Here is a 20,544-nt window from a genome sequence, read left to right as displayed (position 1 = left end):
GATGCGTCACTTTTTGCGACGCATCGGCGGCGTAAAACATGCGCCTTGTTGCACCATATTTAAAAAGTGACGCATCTAGGTAGATGCGTCACTTTTTAAACCCCTGCGCCACATTATACCTGCGTCAGGTATAATGTATGCAGAGGGGGCGTTCCCCCGCAAAAAGCTTCGTAATAGTGACGCAGTGAAATCTATGAGATTTCACTGCGTCACTTTTAGGACGCTGTTGCGTCAAAATCTTGTGCCTGCCTCACAGCAGGCGTAAGACTGACGCAAGCCCTTTCACATGGGGCTTTCCCCATGTGAAAGGACGCATTGCTGGAGTTGCGTCACTTTTGTGACACACTCCAGCAATGCGTCACTTTTGCGCTTACAGATACGTCAGAAATACTGACGTATCTGTAACTCCTTGCGACATGATGCGTCATACATTAAATATGACGCATCATTGGTGTCGCAGGGAGAGCGCAGTGAAAAGTGACGCATCGCTGTTTTCACGGAGCGATGCATCACTTTTCATAAATGAGGCCCCTAGATTCGAACCTCGGAACCCCCACTCCCCCCCTCCCCACACCGAGTTACAATACCGCTGGAACTCACAAATTGTTATGATGTACCAAACTGTAACAGCTGTAATTCATGTCAAACTGTAACTCCGAAAGTTGTGTAAAATAAAAAGCTCATTAGTAATGTTTTTAATGAAACATTTTAGCTCTATCCATTTCACAAAGCTTTGCTTGCTGCCCTGAGTTGCATGATACAATTGTAAATATTCCTCAGGGTTAACTTTATCCAGAGTAATGGTGCACGCATATATCGACTTTATAAAGAGGAAAGACTGAGGGGCATATTACCAACAACTAGCGATAATTTTTGTCTCTAACTTGTTTAGAGACAAACATTATCGCCGCACATCGGCGATTTTTATCGCAGATAAACCTTGCTATTAGCAAGGTTTATCGCAAATGCGATAAAAAACGGCCACAATGCATGAATATCGCTGAAAAGTCAGCGATATTCATGCATTATCGAGCAAATGCTCTTAGCCATGTTATCCACCTCCCATTGGATAACATGGCTAAGAACTGCTCAGGCCAGGTGTTAGCTTTTGGAGATAATCGCGCTTAGCGCAAATATCTCCAAAAGTTGGTAATAGGAGATAGCGATGTTAGCGACTGTTTTCAGTCACTAACATCTTGGCACGCCCACTTTGCATGTCATTAGTGATAAATATCACTGACATGCAAAGCGGGGCCCAAGATGGTCGCTATCTCCTTTTAGCTGTCACTAACTGGTGTTAGCGACAGCTTGGTAATAGGGAGATAATTTTATCTCCGCTTTTTTGGCTTTTAAAGCCAAAAAAGCGGAGATAAACCCCCTTGATAATATGCCCCCAAGTTTACTCGCCTTGATTCAAACTCATTTCCCGCAGATCCCTCTGTTATCAGTGGGAAGGGTGTAACTTGCGGAACGTAGGGGCATATTACCAAGCAATAGCGATAATTAACCGCAGCTCTGCGGCGATTTTTACCGCAAATAAACCTTGGTATTACCAAGGTTTAACGCAAATGCAGTAAAAATCGCCGCAAAGCATGAATATCGCTGAAAAGTCCGCGATATTCATGCATTAGCGAGCTAATGCTCTTAGCCATGTTATCCACCTCCCATTGGATAACATGGCTAAGAACTGCTCAGGGCAGGTGTTAGCTTTTGGAGATATTCCCGCTTAGCGCGAATATCTCCAAAAGTTGGTAATAGGAGATAGCGATGTTAGCGACTGTTTTCAGTCACTAACATCTTGGCACGCCCACTTTGCATCTCATTAGTGATAAATATCACTGACATGCAAAGTGGGGCCCAAGATGGTCGCTATCTCCTAATAGCTGTCGCTAACTGGTGTTAGCAGCAGCTAGGTAATAGGGAGATAATTTTATCTCCGCTTTCTTGGTTTTTAAAGCCAAAAAAGCGGAGATAAACCCCCTTGATAATATGCCCCGTAGTATGATATGTATTCAAGTGTATAAGATGGATGACAGGGCTTACAATAATTGTGGATCGTTTCTATCTAATTTACTGTCAGTGACGTATGTCACTCGGCTCCCGACAAATATATACATTTCTTCCTTCCCAAAGTTCCAAAAACGTTCCAGAAAATTGCAATTAAAAGTGTAGCTCGTTTCTTACAATATAATTCGCTAAATAGGTCACGTCGACCAATATTTTTTAAATTGCATAGAAATGACTTGGTACTTGTTACGGTTCACAATAAAAGACATGATGTCAATGTCACGGTAAAGCTATAAAAACACATGCGAGTGATTAATAACATCATCCTCGTTATCTATTGATGTGACTGGCTTCCGGCTACAGCACTGCTCCGGTTTTTATGGCCCAATTAAACATTTTTTGCTGACCAGTTTTTCTGCAAATTACGAATTTAACCACAACTATGGCCTACTAGGGCAAAACACTGAAACACATTTAATTCGGCCAAGGACATAACTTCAACGTGCTCTAATTAAATCGTCTTAATACCCAAAAGAAAACACGTAGCAGTGCTCAGCTGATGAGGATTTACGGAAAGACAGCAGAGATTAAACCCTGGGTCTGTAAAACAGCTCTGTGTCTGCTTCGACGATGCAGTGAGTGTAACTGGAAGAGTGACTAATAATTGCATGTCAGCACTGACCAAACATGACAGGCATCATGAAACGTGAATGTCACATCTCCGTCACATGTGGCAGTACTAGGGGATACTAGAGAGAAACAATGGAATCAGAGTGGAGCTGTAAAGGAAGCGACATTTGAAAGGGAAGATGAGCACGTGGAGCCACATTCAAACATCAAACAAAGAGAATGTGAAAAGATGCATGAAAAAGAACACTGAAAAATCAAATTAGGGTGTCGTTGAAATAAGAAATACCTTGACTAATAATTCAGATGAGGCAAGGTTACATAATACGCAAAAAAGAGAAATGCACTTTGTGTAAAGAGCGAATGGATTTAATCGGTCAGTTTAAAGCAGAGGTCTTCAAACTTTTGTAGGTTGAGCCCCCCAGCTGAATTTTTTTAGATGTTGCCCCCCCCCCCCCCCCCCCCCCCACCACCTGACAGAAATTTCTGGACTCGACCGCCACGCGCACATTCCGGGCATATTCAGCTAATAACATTCAATACAATAAGAGTGTTTAGTAAACTGCAGGTTTGTGAGTGGGTGGGTGTGGTGAGATGACAGAAAATAAAGGGACAGAATCCAGGCGAATTAGGTGCCTTTAGATGCTTCCTGAAATAGTTACACAACGAGCCAGAAACATCTGCTTGGAACGGCTTAAATGTGCATTTTTATACAGAACATGAAATGATAGCGGTCTCCTTGATTCCCTGCCTGCCACTGCTCAACACTTAACAAGGAAGCAGTTTATATACCACGATTATGACTATAAAATCCATTCAATTCATTATATAAATTTGTTATAGGAACCGGACATCCTTTATCTGCAATACTACAAATCTGTCCAAAAAGCTTGTCGGATAAGTAATAATAATAATTGCTTTGCATGAGTGCTTGCTGGGAACAATATTCCCACTTAAAACAAACACACCCTCAAAGTATGAACTACTTTGAACCATCCACATCCCACCCTCTCACTGTGTAACACTTAAACTCCAAACAGGCAACTACCACACGCACTCAAACACATACACAATTCTTCGCACCATATGCAGGCAGCCGAGCCTTACTTCTCTCAAATCAAAAAAGACCGACAAGAAGAGCTAATTGCAACTATGTATGTGCAAGGAAGAAACATTCCAATAGGAATAGAGCACACAAATATTTGACAATTATGTCCACTGCTTGGCAGATGTTCAATGCAGGTTTTAAAATGTTTATTCAAGTTATTTAAACTGCTTAAAGGGCCCCTTTCGGAATTGGGAGATTTTAAATATAAGAAGCACAGTTTCATGATAGTTGGCTTGTTTTGTTAGGCACAGGGAGATTGTGATTTGCCCAGAATCACAGGATGCTCAGCTTCATTGCCGAGACTCGAACTCTGAAAACGTTGTCTCCGTTCTGGGAAGAGATAACTCTCCCAGGAGGGGTTAATTCATGGAGCTGAAATGCTTCAGCTGCAGTGGGAGGCGAGGGGTCTCCACTCCACTGCTAAAACCGAAAGCATGTCTGTACTCCGTGCCTCCCACTGCAGCTGAAGCTGTCAGCTCTGTGAATTAACCCCCTCCTGGGAGTGTTAACATGACAAAAGAACGGGCACCTCCTGCCCCATCGATCTCCCCTCCCTTCCCCTTAGACATACCAGAATCCTACAAGAGACTTGCACAGATGGAGCGATGCAGGGAACAAAGGTCAAATTGAAGTGGAGTGCGAGCCCCCCCTGGGAAGGTGTCGCGACCCCCAGGGCGGCGCGCCCCACAGATTGAAGAACACTGGTTTAAAGCCTAATTTTGGCATAAATGCTGTGAAAAGCGATCACTTTATTTGATGGTTTTATAGACTGCTCCAGCGCCATATAGCAATGTTATAAAACTGCCTGAAATTAAAGACAGCACTAGTACACGCAACGTAAAATAAACACATAAACATTTTTAGATACCAGTAGTTATTAGCTGGAGGTTGAGGAGGGGCATTGTAGTTTAGAGAAATTGATAGAAAATGAGATTTTAGACGTTTCTGTGCAGAAATGTTGGGGTAATGGAAAAGTGTTGAATGTGAATGTGAATATTGTTAAAAGGATCCTTCACGGCCACTCAGCTGGGATTATTGTTCCTTGTGTCCTTGTATTCATTCCTGCTTATGGTCTGGGATAACAGTTAGTGGCATTGGTAGCTGGTTAACATTCAAAGTAGTTGGGCATAAATACCCACTTCAGCTACGATCAACTGCTGTAGATATATAACCTGCAGGTCACAGGTTCAACCAACATCTTTTGACTGGGTGTGAGTGTTTGATTGATTCAGATGCTCCGTCCATCACCACCCCCTTTTGTAATTCAACCCAGATCTTTTGACTGGGTGTGAGTGTTTGATTGATGCAGATGCTCCATCCATCACCACCCCCTTTTGTACCGATAGGTTCAAATCAAACCACCAAAAACTCATCTATTGATCCTTCTGAAGTTCATAAAATGTAGAACCAGGTGAACAGATATTGTTACGATCAGTGGAGGCTCCTCAGTTAAGGCAGAGAAGAATCAGCCCATTGTTATGCAGCAGTGAAATATAGGAAAAATAAAAATATAAAAACTTGATGTTATTATCATTTTATTTTGTCCTGCTGGTGCAGCTTTTCAGGGCAGGGAGGGGATGCTCCGATGAAAGAGGAGCAGGGGGAGTGGTGAGCACACACTGTAAGTGCGCATGAATGTTTGACCTTTCACCCCACCTGCCATCCCGATCCGTGCCAGCCGCCACTGGTTAAAATACAATTCAGTTTTGCAACAGCAAATTGCAAACATCTCCCTGCAGCAGTCGTTTGAGCTATGCAGTGGATCTTTTTTGTTTATCAGCCGAAAATAAAATAATTCATTTATTACATCTGGTTTCATTTTCTCATTGAAAAATACAAATAATGTGTGGTTCATGTTAACTAAAAAAAGAGGCAGATGAAGGGTTCTAAAAAGATTGGTCAAGAGGGACTCAAAAATTGGAATCCATTTTATTGGAATTTAGGGACCTCACACACCCAAATGGGTGCCATGCTTTATTATCGGGCTACTCCTCATCGGGTCGGCGCTGCTATACCCGACAGGCTCCCAATGAGGGGCACTTTGGTGGAGATCTTTTTTCCAATAGCCGTTTGGTGCTGTGGGAGTGAGGGACCTAGTGAGTGAAGATGTGATAAAGATGTATGTAAGACTAGTGAGTTAAAACAGAGTAGGAAGTACCAATGACTATAATTTTAATGACTAGGTCTCCTACCCTGAATAAAAACAAAACAAAAGGTGCAAGGCTGAAATTAATGTTTCAGATGGGGCGCTCTTTTGTGTGACTGGTCATCATGTGTCTCATCTACTCCTAAATCTAGTGGCGATTCGTCAGGACCAAAAATTTATGAATGTAAACCATCTTCGTCTAGGGTAGTGATGTGGTCAAAACTCACACTATTGTCCACCCTGACTACTAAGTGTATGAAAGTATCTGGTAGTACTGGATCTACCTGGTAATACAGGATCTACCCAATTCGGATTCTGAAAATGCTTCCTCAACGCCGAGCAGGTTGTACATAAAGAACTTCCTCATGTGGGTCGCGCTGTTCGCCCCTCGGCCGATAACGTACCCGCCATTGCCGGGTTTCTGCATCTCTCAATAGTTGTTTTATGTCTGTGCTTTAAAAAAGAACACTTCCTCCTGCCCCAGCAAGGTCAGCTGTCGATTAAAATGAAACGCTTTCTTGTGTTAAAGCAATACACTTTTTTAGAATTTTGAAGCCATATTTTTTCAAGATGTTTGTTGCACAGTTTACATTTTTTCGATACAGTGCTTAGTTCTCAGACTTGGTCAAGTCCTCTATGCATGTCCGTCTAGCCGAGAAGCACAGCTGCACTCGAAGGGGAACGTGAAAGAAGGTGCTCCTGTATACAGATACATGGTGCATTCAAAGCAAAATGATGCACTGTGCGTCTGTTTACTGACAGGAGTAGTAATGAGGGATACCTTCCACATCAGGCACATAGTGACAGCTGTCCCACTCGCAAGTGATGTTACTTCATTACCGTGACTTCCGGGTCCCTGGGGGCACTCCCCGACTGTGATGCCACTTCTAGGAGGGATGTCTTGTTACCACGTTGGGTGACGTGTGTTGTGACATCACCCTGGTCACATGCTAGTCACTTGCTCATGGTTCTACCATGTAGTCAGGGCTATGCTGCAGCCCTCCACGAGTCCCTGGAGATCAGATGGTTGTGATGTAATTTAGAGGAGTTCGCCCCTTTTTGATGCTTAGAATACATATAAGGAGCCTCTAAGCAGCCTATGCCAAACCTAGGAGCTTGTCAAACCTAGGAGCTGCCCTCCAGAAAGAGATTGCTCTGTCATTATGAAGAGATACAACCACCTCATCAAAAAGACTCTCTCTGATGGTGGTTTGAACACTACCCATAGATAGTATTGTAGCCTGACATGAGCAGCAATGGAGCAGAACGTGCAGCAGAGCTACCTTAAAAAGGGTGGACACAATGTCAACAGTTTGACGATGTCAGAACGACTATCAAAGGATACTGTGCTTCTGATATATACATATAAATATGCTAATTTCTCATATTTCTGGGTTAGGCAATCAGGTTCCCTGTGGCCTATTAACTTTGAAACCCACTATGATTGTCTAGTCAGCAGTAGAACTATTCCTAAATTCTTGGTCTTTGGTAAGAAGGAGGTAGTCAGGTTCCCTGTTGCCTCCTTTGTTACGTTTTTATCGCACAGTTTTACTTTTATAAATATTGTACAGTTCCTGCCTCCGTCGAAGCCCACCAGGTTAATGTGGTGCTCACTGTTTTTACACTCGATGATATGGGTGGTTTTTAACATTTGTACAAACTTTATGTAATGTTTTTCAATGAAATTTTGGTGTACTCTGATGTTTTATTGTCTTTGCATATTTGTACATAGTAGTTTTTTACCGCTCATGTACATCTTCACTGTAGCACTTTTGTCCATTAGAAACTCCTGCATTTATGTTGTTATTGTATTAGCTTAGCAGGCTTTTTTAGTTGCCCTATTTATATTTTATATTGCTTTTTTTCACCTTGGAGTAAAATTATTTTTCCTCAGGCTAAGCATTGTTATCAGATCTTCACTATTACTTAAAGATATTGTTTTATGATGTATTGCAGGAAGAATGGAAACTAGGGATTTATCCTGGAAGACTTCAATATCCTGTTCTACGGAAACATCATGCATTTATGCTGCTATATTTATTACTTCTATGTAATTTATTGCAATTTCTTTGCCACCGACTTTCTCTGTTTTTACAAGGAATTTTTCCTATTACAGAACATACCTTAAGTCATGTACTGATCAATTGAAGATTGCAATGGTAGTATTTCTTCTCTGTCTTCGGTCAGGTGACCGCTGTAACCTTTTACACTGAGGGGCGGGGTGTTATTTTACTAGCATTTATAAAAGGAAAAAAATCCTGTAACAACTTTACATGTGACCAAGGACCCACAGGCCCGAAACGTGTCGTGCTGTTGTTGCACCACCTGCACATTAAAACTTAACGCGAAGTCAGATCCTGTGGTCCGTCTCTCTCTTTGTCCTTCGCGGATCCTGGGTGATTGGAAGTAGCGTGTGTGGAGACACTCAGTGCATATATATATATATATATATATATAGATATAACTCAGGAAGTCGCAGCCTTGCAGCATGTAGGACGACAGCGGACCCAGGAATTAAAGGTGCAATTTTATTAAGTGCAAAAGCGCCCCTGCACCACAGCCATGACGTGTTTCGGGTCTTCCTCGACCCTTGATCACATGACAGGGCTTTGGAGTGATAGAACAGAATTTAAAGTGGCAGTGCACAATTAGGTAATCAACGTCATAATCAAGATAGACAAAATACTATCCTAACGCCATTAAGTCATACACTTTTAAAACAGCAATAAATGAACTGTTTTTAAAAAAGTTAAAAGCCATTCCCCATATAAATACATATGATAAATATTGTTAAAAAAATCATATGTAAAAACATCATTATACATGTGCAAAATGTTGCTGCTGAAATAGCATATGACAACTTTCGACATTTTTTCTATAAACTGATGTCATACCAGGGAAAACCATGTCGGGATACTAACTGTAAAATACAAGTTTTCTACCAAAAGAACAAAATGTCTTTCAATATCAAATATTATTTATCCCAACATTATATATATATATATGCACAATCTCAGCATTCTCTCACCAGGAGCCCATATTCTGGATACCAACGGCGCAGAAGAAGAGAGGAAGACCCAGGGTGCAGGTGAGCAGTGATTTTATTTAGTAACGTGAAAGGCCCACCTCAGCATAACGTTTTGGCCTGCACAGAGGCCTTGGTCACATGACACATCGGGGAGGGAAGGCAAAATTTAAAGTGCACAAACACCCACTCCAACAGGAAACAGGTAGAGGCCACTCGGGGATAGCTTTGAAGATTCTTTAATTAAAATCAAACAGCGTGTGCATGATGCATTTCTGCCTTTACGGCCTTCCTCAGATGCTGCTGTATAACCAAGAGTCACTCCTCCCTGCCTTTGAATCACTAGAGGCCAGAGGCGATAGCCAGTAGGTATATATAGTTAGGACCTAGTTACCATAGGAAATCCCAAACCTTCTATTGGGAATAACTTTGGCGCCGATTAAGGAATCTGTGTGTGATTTTCCTTAAAATTGCCTTGCTCCACTCCGCTCCTCTCCTGAAAGTTTCGAGGGGATTTGTCAAGCTGGGGCCGAGAAAAAATGGGGGCCCCAAAACGTGTTTTTCCCATGTTAATTTCCATAGGAAATATTAGACAGGGCTACAGCCCAAACGGCTGAATGGAATTACACCAAACTTGGCAAAATGGTAGGGACTGGTATGGAGATGTGCCTTTGCTATGTTTGGTGGAAATCCCTCCAGTAGTTTTTGCAAAAATTGATTGTGAAATGTAGCCCAATGCAATTTTCCATACGACCATTAGACACGGCTACAGCCCGAACGGCTGAATGAAATTACACCAAACTTGGCAAAATGGTAGGGACTGGTTTGCAGTAGTGCCTTTTTTATATTTGGTGAAAATCGCTCCAGTAGTTGTTGAGAAAATTGAATTTTCCCAAAATATATATCTATGGAGGGGACACCGTCCGCGCACGGTTCATGCACAGTCCTTGCACGGACCTTGCACTGTGCGCGGACCCTAGCGTGCGCAAGTGGAATTCTGATTGGCTTTTGGATGTCTGTCAACATTCCAGTCAGTCGAGATGAGGAAGTGCTGTCCGCCATCTTGTTTTTGTGGCAGAAGGTAGCTGTAAACAGAAGGCTAGTACTTGAAAAGGGGGCAGGGTAGAGATTCTTGACCCCCCTAGGTTTTGTCATGGGGTCTCTGAAGGACCCCGAAGATCGAAAAAAAAAAAAATTAAAAATCGCGGGGTCCGCGCACCGTGCGCAGACGGTGGTCTTAAAAGACAAAAAAAAATACATTTAAATAACAAGTTTGAGTGTTTAGATGTTGGTTAAGTGTAATATTCAGTGGTGACTTTTTCACCTTTGGGATTAGATAGGTGTTTTGTGGAGAGTTAGTATGGTAATAGATAGAGAGCAGTGGGCGTAGGTTGAAGATTATGTGAGTTTGAAAGTGTTGAAATTTTGAACCAATTAAAATCTTACTTTGGTTTTGATTTTGTGTGTGATGAAATTTGATTGGCTGGGTATCTGAATATGTATGAGAAATGAGAGGGAAACACAGCCATTTTGTAATTGTAGTGTCTGAGGTACACTTCTGAGGGATTTTTTTTAGTTGAATTTCTGGTGTGAGATTGACACAGTATTTACTGTTCAACAGTTTTCTAGAAGGTGAGTTGTTAATTTGTAAGGAGATCTATGTTGTTTAGTTAATAGGAAAAATGTTTTGCTACTCTGTCTGTCTTTCCCTCTCTCTCTCACTGTGTCCCTTTCTGTCCACCACTGTTCTTTTTCCTTTTTATATTTTTCTAAAAAAAAATTTGTTTCACTTATTCCTTTTTCTTTTCTCTTATATTGTTGTTTTTCTCTCAGTCTTCTATGTTCCTGTTGATGAGAGTAAATTTGAAGGAGAACTTTATGATGGAGGAGATGGCATGGAGGATTTCTATGATGAATCACTGGATTCAGATTTAATGGAAGCTTTGGAGTTCATTGAGTTTGAGGATTATTTTTGGGAGATTTTCAATGTTGATATTGATGATGATGATGCAATGTTAGATGATGATTTAAATTTCGAAAATTCCCTAAAATAAATTTATATTTAGTAAATAAATTTTGTTTGAGAAATGAAACTTTTTAAAATGTAATTTATGAGGTAGTGGTTAAATAATTGTTGTATGAAGTGAGATTTGTAGTATAGAGTGCAACATTTTTGTGTTATATAGTAAGTTTATCATCAAATCAAAACAGAGAGTGAGGACTAGATAAGCTAGTCCGGATCCCCTAGTTTATATGTAGATTATCAAGAAGGACTAGCTAAGTTGTGTGAAGAGACTCAATGGGTACGTATGTTAGCAAACCATTTGGTTTTGTCATGAAGCCCTCGCCCACCAACCTAGTTGGTGGCATGCTTCATCATCGGGCCCACCACAGTGACACCGAATGTGTCCCGGGTGTGCTGCGACTCCAGATTACTGAGGAGCAGGTATACATGCTGAGTGTGCAGTGTTGGTGAGTGTGAAGGTGATGATTTAAAAGCTATTCAATGGGTCCCAGTTCCAGAGGGTGTATGGATAAACTTTAATTACTGGGCCCCTGTTAGCAACTAAAAAGGCAAACGGACGCGTTGGAGTGAATTATGACTTCCTTCATCCTGTGTGGTCTACATGTTTCAGCCAGGCCTTTTATTTACAACTGGCTTTCCTCAGGACCAATGAGTATGTGAAGGTGCAAATAAATATTTTAAGTGATAATGGTGTAGTTAAAAGTGTCGCACTCGCTAAGGTGCGTTACGTGTTAGAGGGGGATTCCCTCTGCTTTAACTTGCTGTTTGCTGTTAAAGCTTCCTTGGGTCACCTGGCAGGGAGAAAAGACAGTAAGTTCTGATCTGCGTGCTCCTTGGACCTGTTGTCCTGCTGCGGTGTCCCGGGACTCCAAAGTTCAAAAATAATATTTATTTAAAAAAATAATAATTCTATAGGTCCGCGCACGGGAAGTGCTCGGAGAGTGCCCTGTGAGTGCTCGGGGAGCGCACCCTACAGCCGCCATTTTGTGGTTTTAAAAGAAAGTTAACAATAAAAGATGAAAACGTGGAAAGGGGGCAGGGTTGAGTGTCCATGACCCCCTAGGCCTTCTCAGGGGGAATCTAAAGGACTCCAAAGGTCAAAAAGAATGTTTATTTTGAAAATAAATTCTCTAGGTTCGCGCATGGGAAGTGCTCAGAGAGTGCCCTGTGAGAGCTCGGAGAGCGAACCCTACCGCCGCCATTTTGTGGTTTTAAAAGATAGTTAACAATAAAAGATGAAAATGTCGAAAGAAGGCAGGGTTGAGTGTCCATGACCCCCTAGGCAAAGGGGGCAGGGTAGAAACAACCTGGCCCCCTAGGGCTGCTCAGGTGGTCCCACAAGGATATTAACATATTTAAATGTTATCCACTAATACAATTTGCATTTAAAAAACCTTGCGAATTCACTGAAAAAACCAAAGGTTTCAGGCCTTATATAGTTAGGAATTAGCATTAAAAAAACCTTGCAAATCACTGAAAAAACCATAGGTTTCAGGCCTTATATAGTTAGGAATTATCATTTAAAAAAACTTTAAAATTCACTCAAAAAACTACAAGTTTTAGGGGTGTTATAGTTAGCTGGACATTTCACTCATACAAAACCATTGAAATTGCTCCTATTTAGTTAGTTGTACTAACTATATTTTGCGCAACCGCAACCCACTGCTGATGATCTCACATATTAGATCATTCATGACATGGTCAGTGACATCACTGATGACATCTCAAATTACATCAATGATGACATCACTGATGACATCATCCACGTGACAATCCTACATCTTTTCATACACACTTTTAAAATCTTTCATCACTCTTTGTAAAATACAGAGTATCATATTTGAATCCATTGTCACAGCAATACAAGTATCTAAAAATCCACTCAGTGATTCATAGATGTATACACACATCTAATCACTTACCTGTAGATTCACTCATACATGCTGTCAATGAACAATAGAATATGTGACATCATCAGCAGTGGAGTACAACTAACTATATAGGAGCAATTTCAATGGTTTTGTATGAGTGAAATGTCCAGCTAACTATAACACCCCTAAAACATATAGTTTTTTGAGTGTATTTCAAAGGTTTTTTATATGCTAATTCCTAACTATATAAGGCCTGAAACCCATTTTTTTCAGTGAATTTCAAAGGTTTTTTATATGCTAATTCCTAACTATATAAGCCTGAAACCTATGTTTTTTTCAGTGAATATATATATATATATATATTACCTACTGGCGGTCGCCAGTAGGTAGTTATAGTTAGGATTTTTTTCAATGTTAAATCTCCAAATTCTATTTGGAATAACTTTTGCGCGGGTTGACGAATCTGCCTAAAAAGTTCCTCAAAATGGCCTCGTCGAGCTCCGGTCCTTCCCTTAAAGTTTGGGGGGGATGCGTCAAGCGGGGGCCGAGATAAAAGGGGGGTCCCAAAACACGTTTTCCCCATGTTAATTTGCATAGGGCGGTCGACCTCACTTTTAGCCCGAACGGCTGAATGGATTTCCACCAAACTTGGCAAAATTGTAGGGACTGGTAGCCCGATGTGCCTTTGCTATATCTCAAGATATGTGCTTCAGTGGATTTTGAGTAATTTAGGTTCAAAAAAATATATATATCTATAGGCGCGCCCCGGTACGCGCACCGGGGAGCGCACCGGGCGTGCTACGCGACTTGCGCACGGAAAGGTGATTGGTTCACTGGTGTCTGTAAACATTTGAAACAGTCCGGAGCGGCCGCCATCTTGCATCTCGGTAGGATCGAGAGTCAAGAGGTGGCATAAAAAAGGGGGAAATGACTATAAGGGGGCAGGGTAGACCCCCTCCCCCTGACCCCCTAGGGGGCTAAAATAGGGTCCCGCAGGGCATTTTAAAAATAAATAAATTTATGATTTGCGTGGGGGGAGCGCCAGGTACGCGCAACGGGGAGAGCACCGGGGAGCGAAGCATGGGGAAAATCCAGGGTCTTATTTATGAAGGCCTTGCAACAGTTTTGCGCCGCCGGTGCGTCACTTTTTGTGACGCACCAGCGGTGTAAAAAATGCGCCTTGTTGCGCCATATTTAAAAAGTGATGCATCTAGGTAGATGCGTCACTTTTTAAACCCCTGCGCCACATTATACCTGCGTCAGGTATAATGTATGCAGAGGGGGCGTTCCCCCGCAAAAAGCCTCGTAATAGTGACGCAGTGAAATCACCTCACAGCAGGCGTAAGACTGACGCAAGCCCTTTCACATAGGGATTTCTCCATGTGAAAGGACGCATTACTGGAGTTGCGTCACTTTTGTGACACACTCCAGCAATGCGTCACTTTTGCGCTTACAGATACGTCAGAAATACTGACGTATGTAAATGTAAATGTATATGTAAATGTATAGGCATTTATATAGCGCACTACTTACCCGTAGGGTCCCAAGGCGCTTAGACCGCTGCGAAACCCTTCCTGGCTTCCCTGAGAGATGGTCCCTTAATGGGTATCTCCAGGGTGAGACCAGGCATCCCCGGCGGTCTGGTGGGGCCGTTAGTGAAGATGAGGCAAGCTAATGCCCAGAGTTGCCGAGTGTGATCGCTGATCAGAGTGGGCACCGAGGCGAGAGAATTATCGAGTCCGCTGACCCTGGTCCAGAAACCTGCTGCGCCGGGAATCGAACCCTGGTCCCAGGCCGTCCTCTGCTCTCGGGTCTGCCGCCTCTAACCAGTGAGCCACACTACTTCACTTCACTTCACGTATCTGTAACTCCTTGCGACATGATTCGTCATACATTAAATATGACGCATCAGGAATGTCGTAAGGAGTGCGCACTGAAAAGTGACGCATCGCTGTTTTCACGCAGCGATGCGCCACTTTTCATAAATGAGGCCCATAGTTTATTCACTGTGTCACCTCTATGACCCTTTCTTGCGTCAATACGTCCCTTTTGCATACATTACACCTGACGTAGGAATAATGTGGCGCAGGGGCTTACAAAGTGACGCAACTACCTAGATGAGTCACTTTGTAAATATGACTGAATAAGGTGCATTTTCTACAGCACTGGTGCGTCACAAAAAGTGACGCTCTTGTGGCGTTAAAGTGATGCATGGCCTCATAAATGAGTCCTTCAGTCTTCTACTCATGCGTCATATTAAATTTATGACGTATTATGTTGGAAGTTCTTACAGATACGTCAGTATTTTAGACGTATCTGTAAGCGCAAAAGTGATGCATTGCTGGAGTGTGTCTCAAAAATGAAGCAACTCCAGCAATGTATCCTTTCACATGGGGCCAAGCCCCATGTGAAAAGGCCTGCACGCCTGCTGTGAAACAGGTGTAAGATTTGGACGCAACAGCGTCATAAAAGTGACGCAGTGATATGTCATAGATTTCACTGCGTCACTTCTACGACCCTTTCTTGCATCAATACGTCCCTTTTGCATACATTACACCTAACGTAGGTATAATGTGGCGCAGGGGCTAACAAAGTGACACATCTACCTAGATGCGTCACTTTGTAAATATGACTGAATAAGGTGCATTATTTACAGCACTGGTGCGTCACAAAAAGTGACGCACCGGTGGCGTTAAAGTGACGCATGGCCTCATAAATGAGGCCTTTAGTCTTCTACTCATGCGTCATATTAAATTTATGATGTATTTTGTTGGAAGTTCTTACAGATACGTCGGTATTTCAGACGTATCTGTAAGCGCAAAAGTGATGTATTGCTGGAGTGTGTCCCAAAAATGATGCAACTCCAGCAATGCATCCTTTCACATGGGGCCAAGCCCCATGTGAAAAGGCCTGCATGTCTGCTGTGAAACAGACGTAATATTTGGACGCAACAGCGTCATAAAAGTGACGCAGTGATATCTCATAGATTTCTCTGCATCACCTCTACGACCCTTTCTTGGGTCAATACGTCCCTTTTGCATACATTACACCTGACGTAGGAATAATGTGGCGCAGGGGCTTACAAAGTGACGCATATACCTAGAGTCACCACTTTGTAAATATGACTGAATAAGGTGCATTTTTTACTGGACTGATGCGTCACAAAAAGTGACGCTCTGGGGGCGTTAAAGTGACGCATGGCTACATAAATGAAGCCTTCAGTCTTCAACTCCAGCAATGCATCTTTTCTTACCCTTTCACACCCCCGTTCCTTTTCAACATTTTCTTTGAATATCCACATTCCCCATATTCACTCTTCTTCTCCTTACTTTCTTTCCCAACACTCACCTTCTTTCAGTCCCACTACTTCACTTCCTTTCTCCTCTCATACCTTTCTGTTCTTTCTTACTCATTTTCCTTTCCATTATCAATGCACTCCATTTCACTTACTCTTTTTCATTTTTTTAAGAATATAGCTCTTTGATGAGAATTGGAGGTAGTTCTGAAAAGAACTTTTTTTTTCTTCTTTTTTTAAGAACAGAAACAAAAACAGGGAATGGAAACTGCTCAACAGGAGCAAAAAAAACAAAAAAAATTAGGGCGGGGAACGGCAGTGATGGTTCTCCAATGCTCGAACCATGAGCAGGACACTTTGCTCCCCATAGGTAAGGAGTTGATTGCAGTATCTGCATCTCAGGACAGCATTGTTAAAAGCAGGTTGAATATTTGGCACGAGCTCCTGCGATTGCCCCCTCCCAGAAGTAGTTGCTCCTCCGGTGGATGTAGAGGCCCATCACTGGGAACCTCTTGTGCCAGAGCCCTGACACTTTCCCGTGCAAAATTCTGGGGGTGCCTCCTCTCCACATGCTGGATCATTGTAAAGTTCCCAAAAGAGAATTTTTTTGGGGGGTCACCCCGTGACAGGACTTGTTTGCAGATCCTGCACTCCACTTTTGGAGCATTCACCTTTTTCTGGTTAGGTGGTATTTTAAAACATTTCCAAATAAAATGCTTCTTCACCTTTGGCTGAGGAGGCTCTTCATTGATGAATTCAGGCTCTTCATCACTGCTGGATTCTCTGGCAGCCATGGTAAACCAAGAAAGATCCAGGAGCAAAAAACAGGTCTTTCAGTCACAAAAGTGAAAGAAGAAGTGAAGGAAATGGGTGGGGATTTCTTTCTTTGTAAAAAAAACTGTTAGCAACCCATGAAAAGTGTTATTTTAAGGTCACATGACTTGACGCTCTGACGCTGCGCGCACCGGAGCGCTTCCGGGTGCGCACACGCGGCGCGAACGTAGGCGCTTCCGGGGCGTATAAGCGGCGCGAACGTAGGCACTTCCGGTGCGCATTCGCGGCGCGAACGTAGGCGCTTCCGGGGGCGCTTACGCGGCGCGCCGAAGTGACGTCTTGATAGTTTCACGGAAATGCTAAATCATTTTCATTTCCTTATGAAAAAAAACTGCTTTTATTTGTATGGTACGAAATGTTTTGCGTTATTATTTACTTTTCGTTCATATTTTTTTCACGAACGAAAGTAGCGCTCTGGGTGCGCTTTCCGGAGAGCTTACCGGAGCGGGCACCCAGGGCGCCGCAGGAAAAAATGATAAAAAAAAAATAAAAAATTCAAAATTAATACTTACACAAAACAGCAAATTTGAAAAACAAAACATAGGTTAAAAACTCGATATAGAAAGGAATTAGCATTTAAAAAACCTATGAAATTCACTGAAAAAACCATAGGTTTCACACCAGTTATAGTTAGGAATTAGCATTTAAAACACCTATTAAATTCACTGAAAAAACCATAGGTTTCACACCAGTTATAGTTAGCTGGAAATTTTACTGACATAAAGCCATTGAAATTCCCACGTTATAGTTAGTTGGACTCACTATAACTTGCGCGCCTGCAATGCACTGCTGATGACGTCACATATTACATCACTCATGCAATGGTCAGTGACATCACTCATGGGAGTGGGGAAGGAAACAGTTATTTTTGTTTGTATTACCCTTACACACCCTAGTGGTGTCATGCTCCATTATCGGGTCAACCTGACCCCTAGATGTCAGGGTGGGCTCGACTGTATTCCAGGGAGCTCTTGATGAAATACGACCAGGGGATTTAAAGATGAAAAATCCGCAAACAGATCCCAGTATCCCTTTATTGGTGGATCTGTCAGGGATATTTTAAAAATGTGAATAAATAGGGTCAAATGGGAGTATTATGATCCTATGACCCTAGTGCCAACATGCTTCAGTCCTATATAGCATCACATTAGGGACAGGATGCACACCTTGTTTCTCATTTTTAGCATAACTGTTCAGTATTATTCATTGAATGCGTGCAGATTGAGTATAGTGCCATGCCCACACAGCACTGAGGTAAACAACAAAAGTGAAAGGGAGCGTGCTCTCGCCCCCGAAACAATCGCACAGCTAATGATGCCATCGTGGCAATAATGTGTTCATTCATGATATTGAAAAATTATCAGTGTACTCCTAGTATTCCATAGTTTCTCATTACATTTTCCAAATTTTAGTTCAAATCCACACACGGAGTGTTCATGCCATTTCCCAAACTTCTAATGTTCTGACTGTGTTCGTCCAGACCTCTTGAAAGAACATGACTGAAGCATAATTCATTTCAGGCAGGAATAAACGCTAAAATTTGGAAATTGAGGAAAGTGAGGATGGGCTCTAGCGTTTGTAGTGTGGGATGGTTCATGGGGAAGGTGTGATGTATCGCTTGGCAGGTGACACAAATTTGATGGTAGAGTAGGATCTCAAGCGCCATAGGATGTGCTGTTTCAGTGGCCATAAACATGGGTATAAAGTGTTCTTCCGGGTATAAGTCAGCAACTTTTACGAGATCATACCCACCTGCCCTTGCCCTGGTGCCCTTGTCTTGTTAGAGCAGCAGGAAGGGGTTGCTCCCTGTGGTCATGCGAGGCACGTAGAAGTAAAGTAGTCCGGCATGCCTCCCATGCCATCCCACACCCAATGCACACAATCCACAGTGTCTATCACAGCCTGAAACGGTTGGTAGGGTGCATAGAGCACTGTGACCATGGGGGCAAGACTGTAGAAAGGCTCTCCCGCCTAGGAAGAGAACCTCCCTGCGCACAACTGTTCAATGAGACCAGCCGGTCTAATGATGTAAACCAAGATTCACAAAATTCTGTTCATATCCGAACTTAATCAGATTTCCAGTTTTTATTCCGGTTCAAATTTCATGTTTCACCATTTATAATCCATATCAAATGCGTAAAGAATTCAGGCGTGTTATGTCATCACACAACCCAATGCATTTCGGGCATGGCCCGTCATCAGGGGTTGACTCTACAGACAAAAAGAAAAACAACCGCTGTAATGGTCTGATCTGAGAATACCCAAAAAATAACATAGTCTCAGCATGATATAACGTGACACACAGTGACTGTGTAAATCATGAAATAATAATATTGTGGCGCTAATAAACTGATAACCAGTAAAGTGTTTCAAAGTTCAACATAAATTCAAGATATCAAGTCAGGAAGTCATGCAGGTGTAGTAAACCTTTTGAGGAAAAAACGCTGTGAGCAAGAGATAAAAAAACGCTACCAGACGTGATAAATACCGCGTGTAGATAGAAGGCACCAAGTGAACGAAACGTCTAAATATTAAACTACCCTGTGAGGGATAGAAACGGCAGGTCCCCGATAAAGGGTACTTACTAGCGTGATGGTAAAGCGCGGACTCCGCGGAGTTCCGTGAATGTGAGCGGAGCGGAGAGCAAAGGTGAAGTACCAAGTAAACTCCCTAAACATAAAGATAGGACTGCAGACCCGAAATCCAGTGAGTGTGGGCGCCATCTTAAAAGGTGCAAAGGTGAAGCAAGCAGTGAGTTAAGAGAAATATAAAAGACACAGTGAAAACGAATGATCAGAGCAGTAAACAGATCACAAATAACATAAAAATTCAATGCGATCATTTAGACCCGAAGGGGCCATCGTGGATAGAAAACGAATCCAAAAATTCTCCCTTTTAAGCAAATTGTTCTTATTGTTCATTGTAATAGGAACTTGTTCCAGTACTTGAAATTTCAGTTGAGCCACTGAATGTCTATTCTCCAAGAAGTGTGTGGCTACACTAGATTTTTGGTTACCAATGCGGATGTTGCTTTTGTGTTCCAAGATCCTAGTGCGGATCTTCCTCTCCGTGTGTCCTACATAACATTTCCCACAAGGGCATTTCAGTGCGTATATCACATTTTTGCTATTACATGTGGCGTTCACCTTCAATTTTATAGGATTGCCTTTCATGGGATGATTAATCAAATTACCCTGGATGCAATTATTGCAGTTGCTGCAATTAAAACAAGGTTTCAGACCATTGTAAGTGATTTTAGTCTTGGGGCGATTGGTATCGCTCAGGATCTCCTTCAGATTTTTTCCTCGGGTGAATGCAAAGATAGGAGGTTCTCTGAATAGTCCTTTGAAATCTGGTTCTAATGTCAATATAGACCAGTGTCTACGTATAATCCTTTGGAATTGTGTGGATGCTCTGGAGAACTTTGAAACTACTACCATTCGGTCGGATGGAGTCTTCAGCTTGGGTTGTAGTAAAGATGCTCTGGTGCATTTCTCGCTCCTCTGTATGGCTACATCCAGTATAGGGGTAGGGTACCCCCGTGCTCGTAGACGTTCCAAGGTGGTATGGATCTGGATTTTGCTCTCATCTGCTTTGGATACTAT

The sequence above is a fragment of the Lissotriton vulgaris genome, chromosome 6, assembly GCF_964263255.1.
Source record: "Lissotriton vulgaris chromosome 6, aLisVul1.2, whole genome shotgun sequence".
Taxonomy (NCBI): domain Eukaryota; kingdom Metazoa; phylum Chordata; class Amphibia; order Caudata; family Salamandridae; genus Lissotriton; species Lissotriton vulgaris.
Note: the sequence above shows the minus strand (reverse complement) of the source record.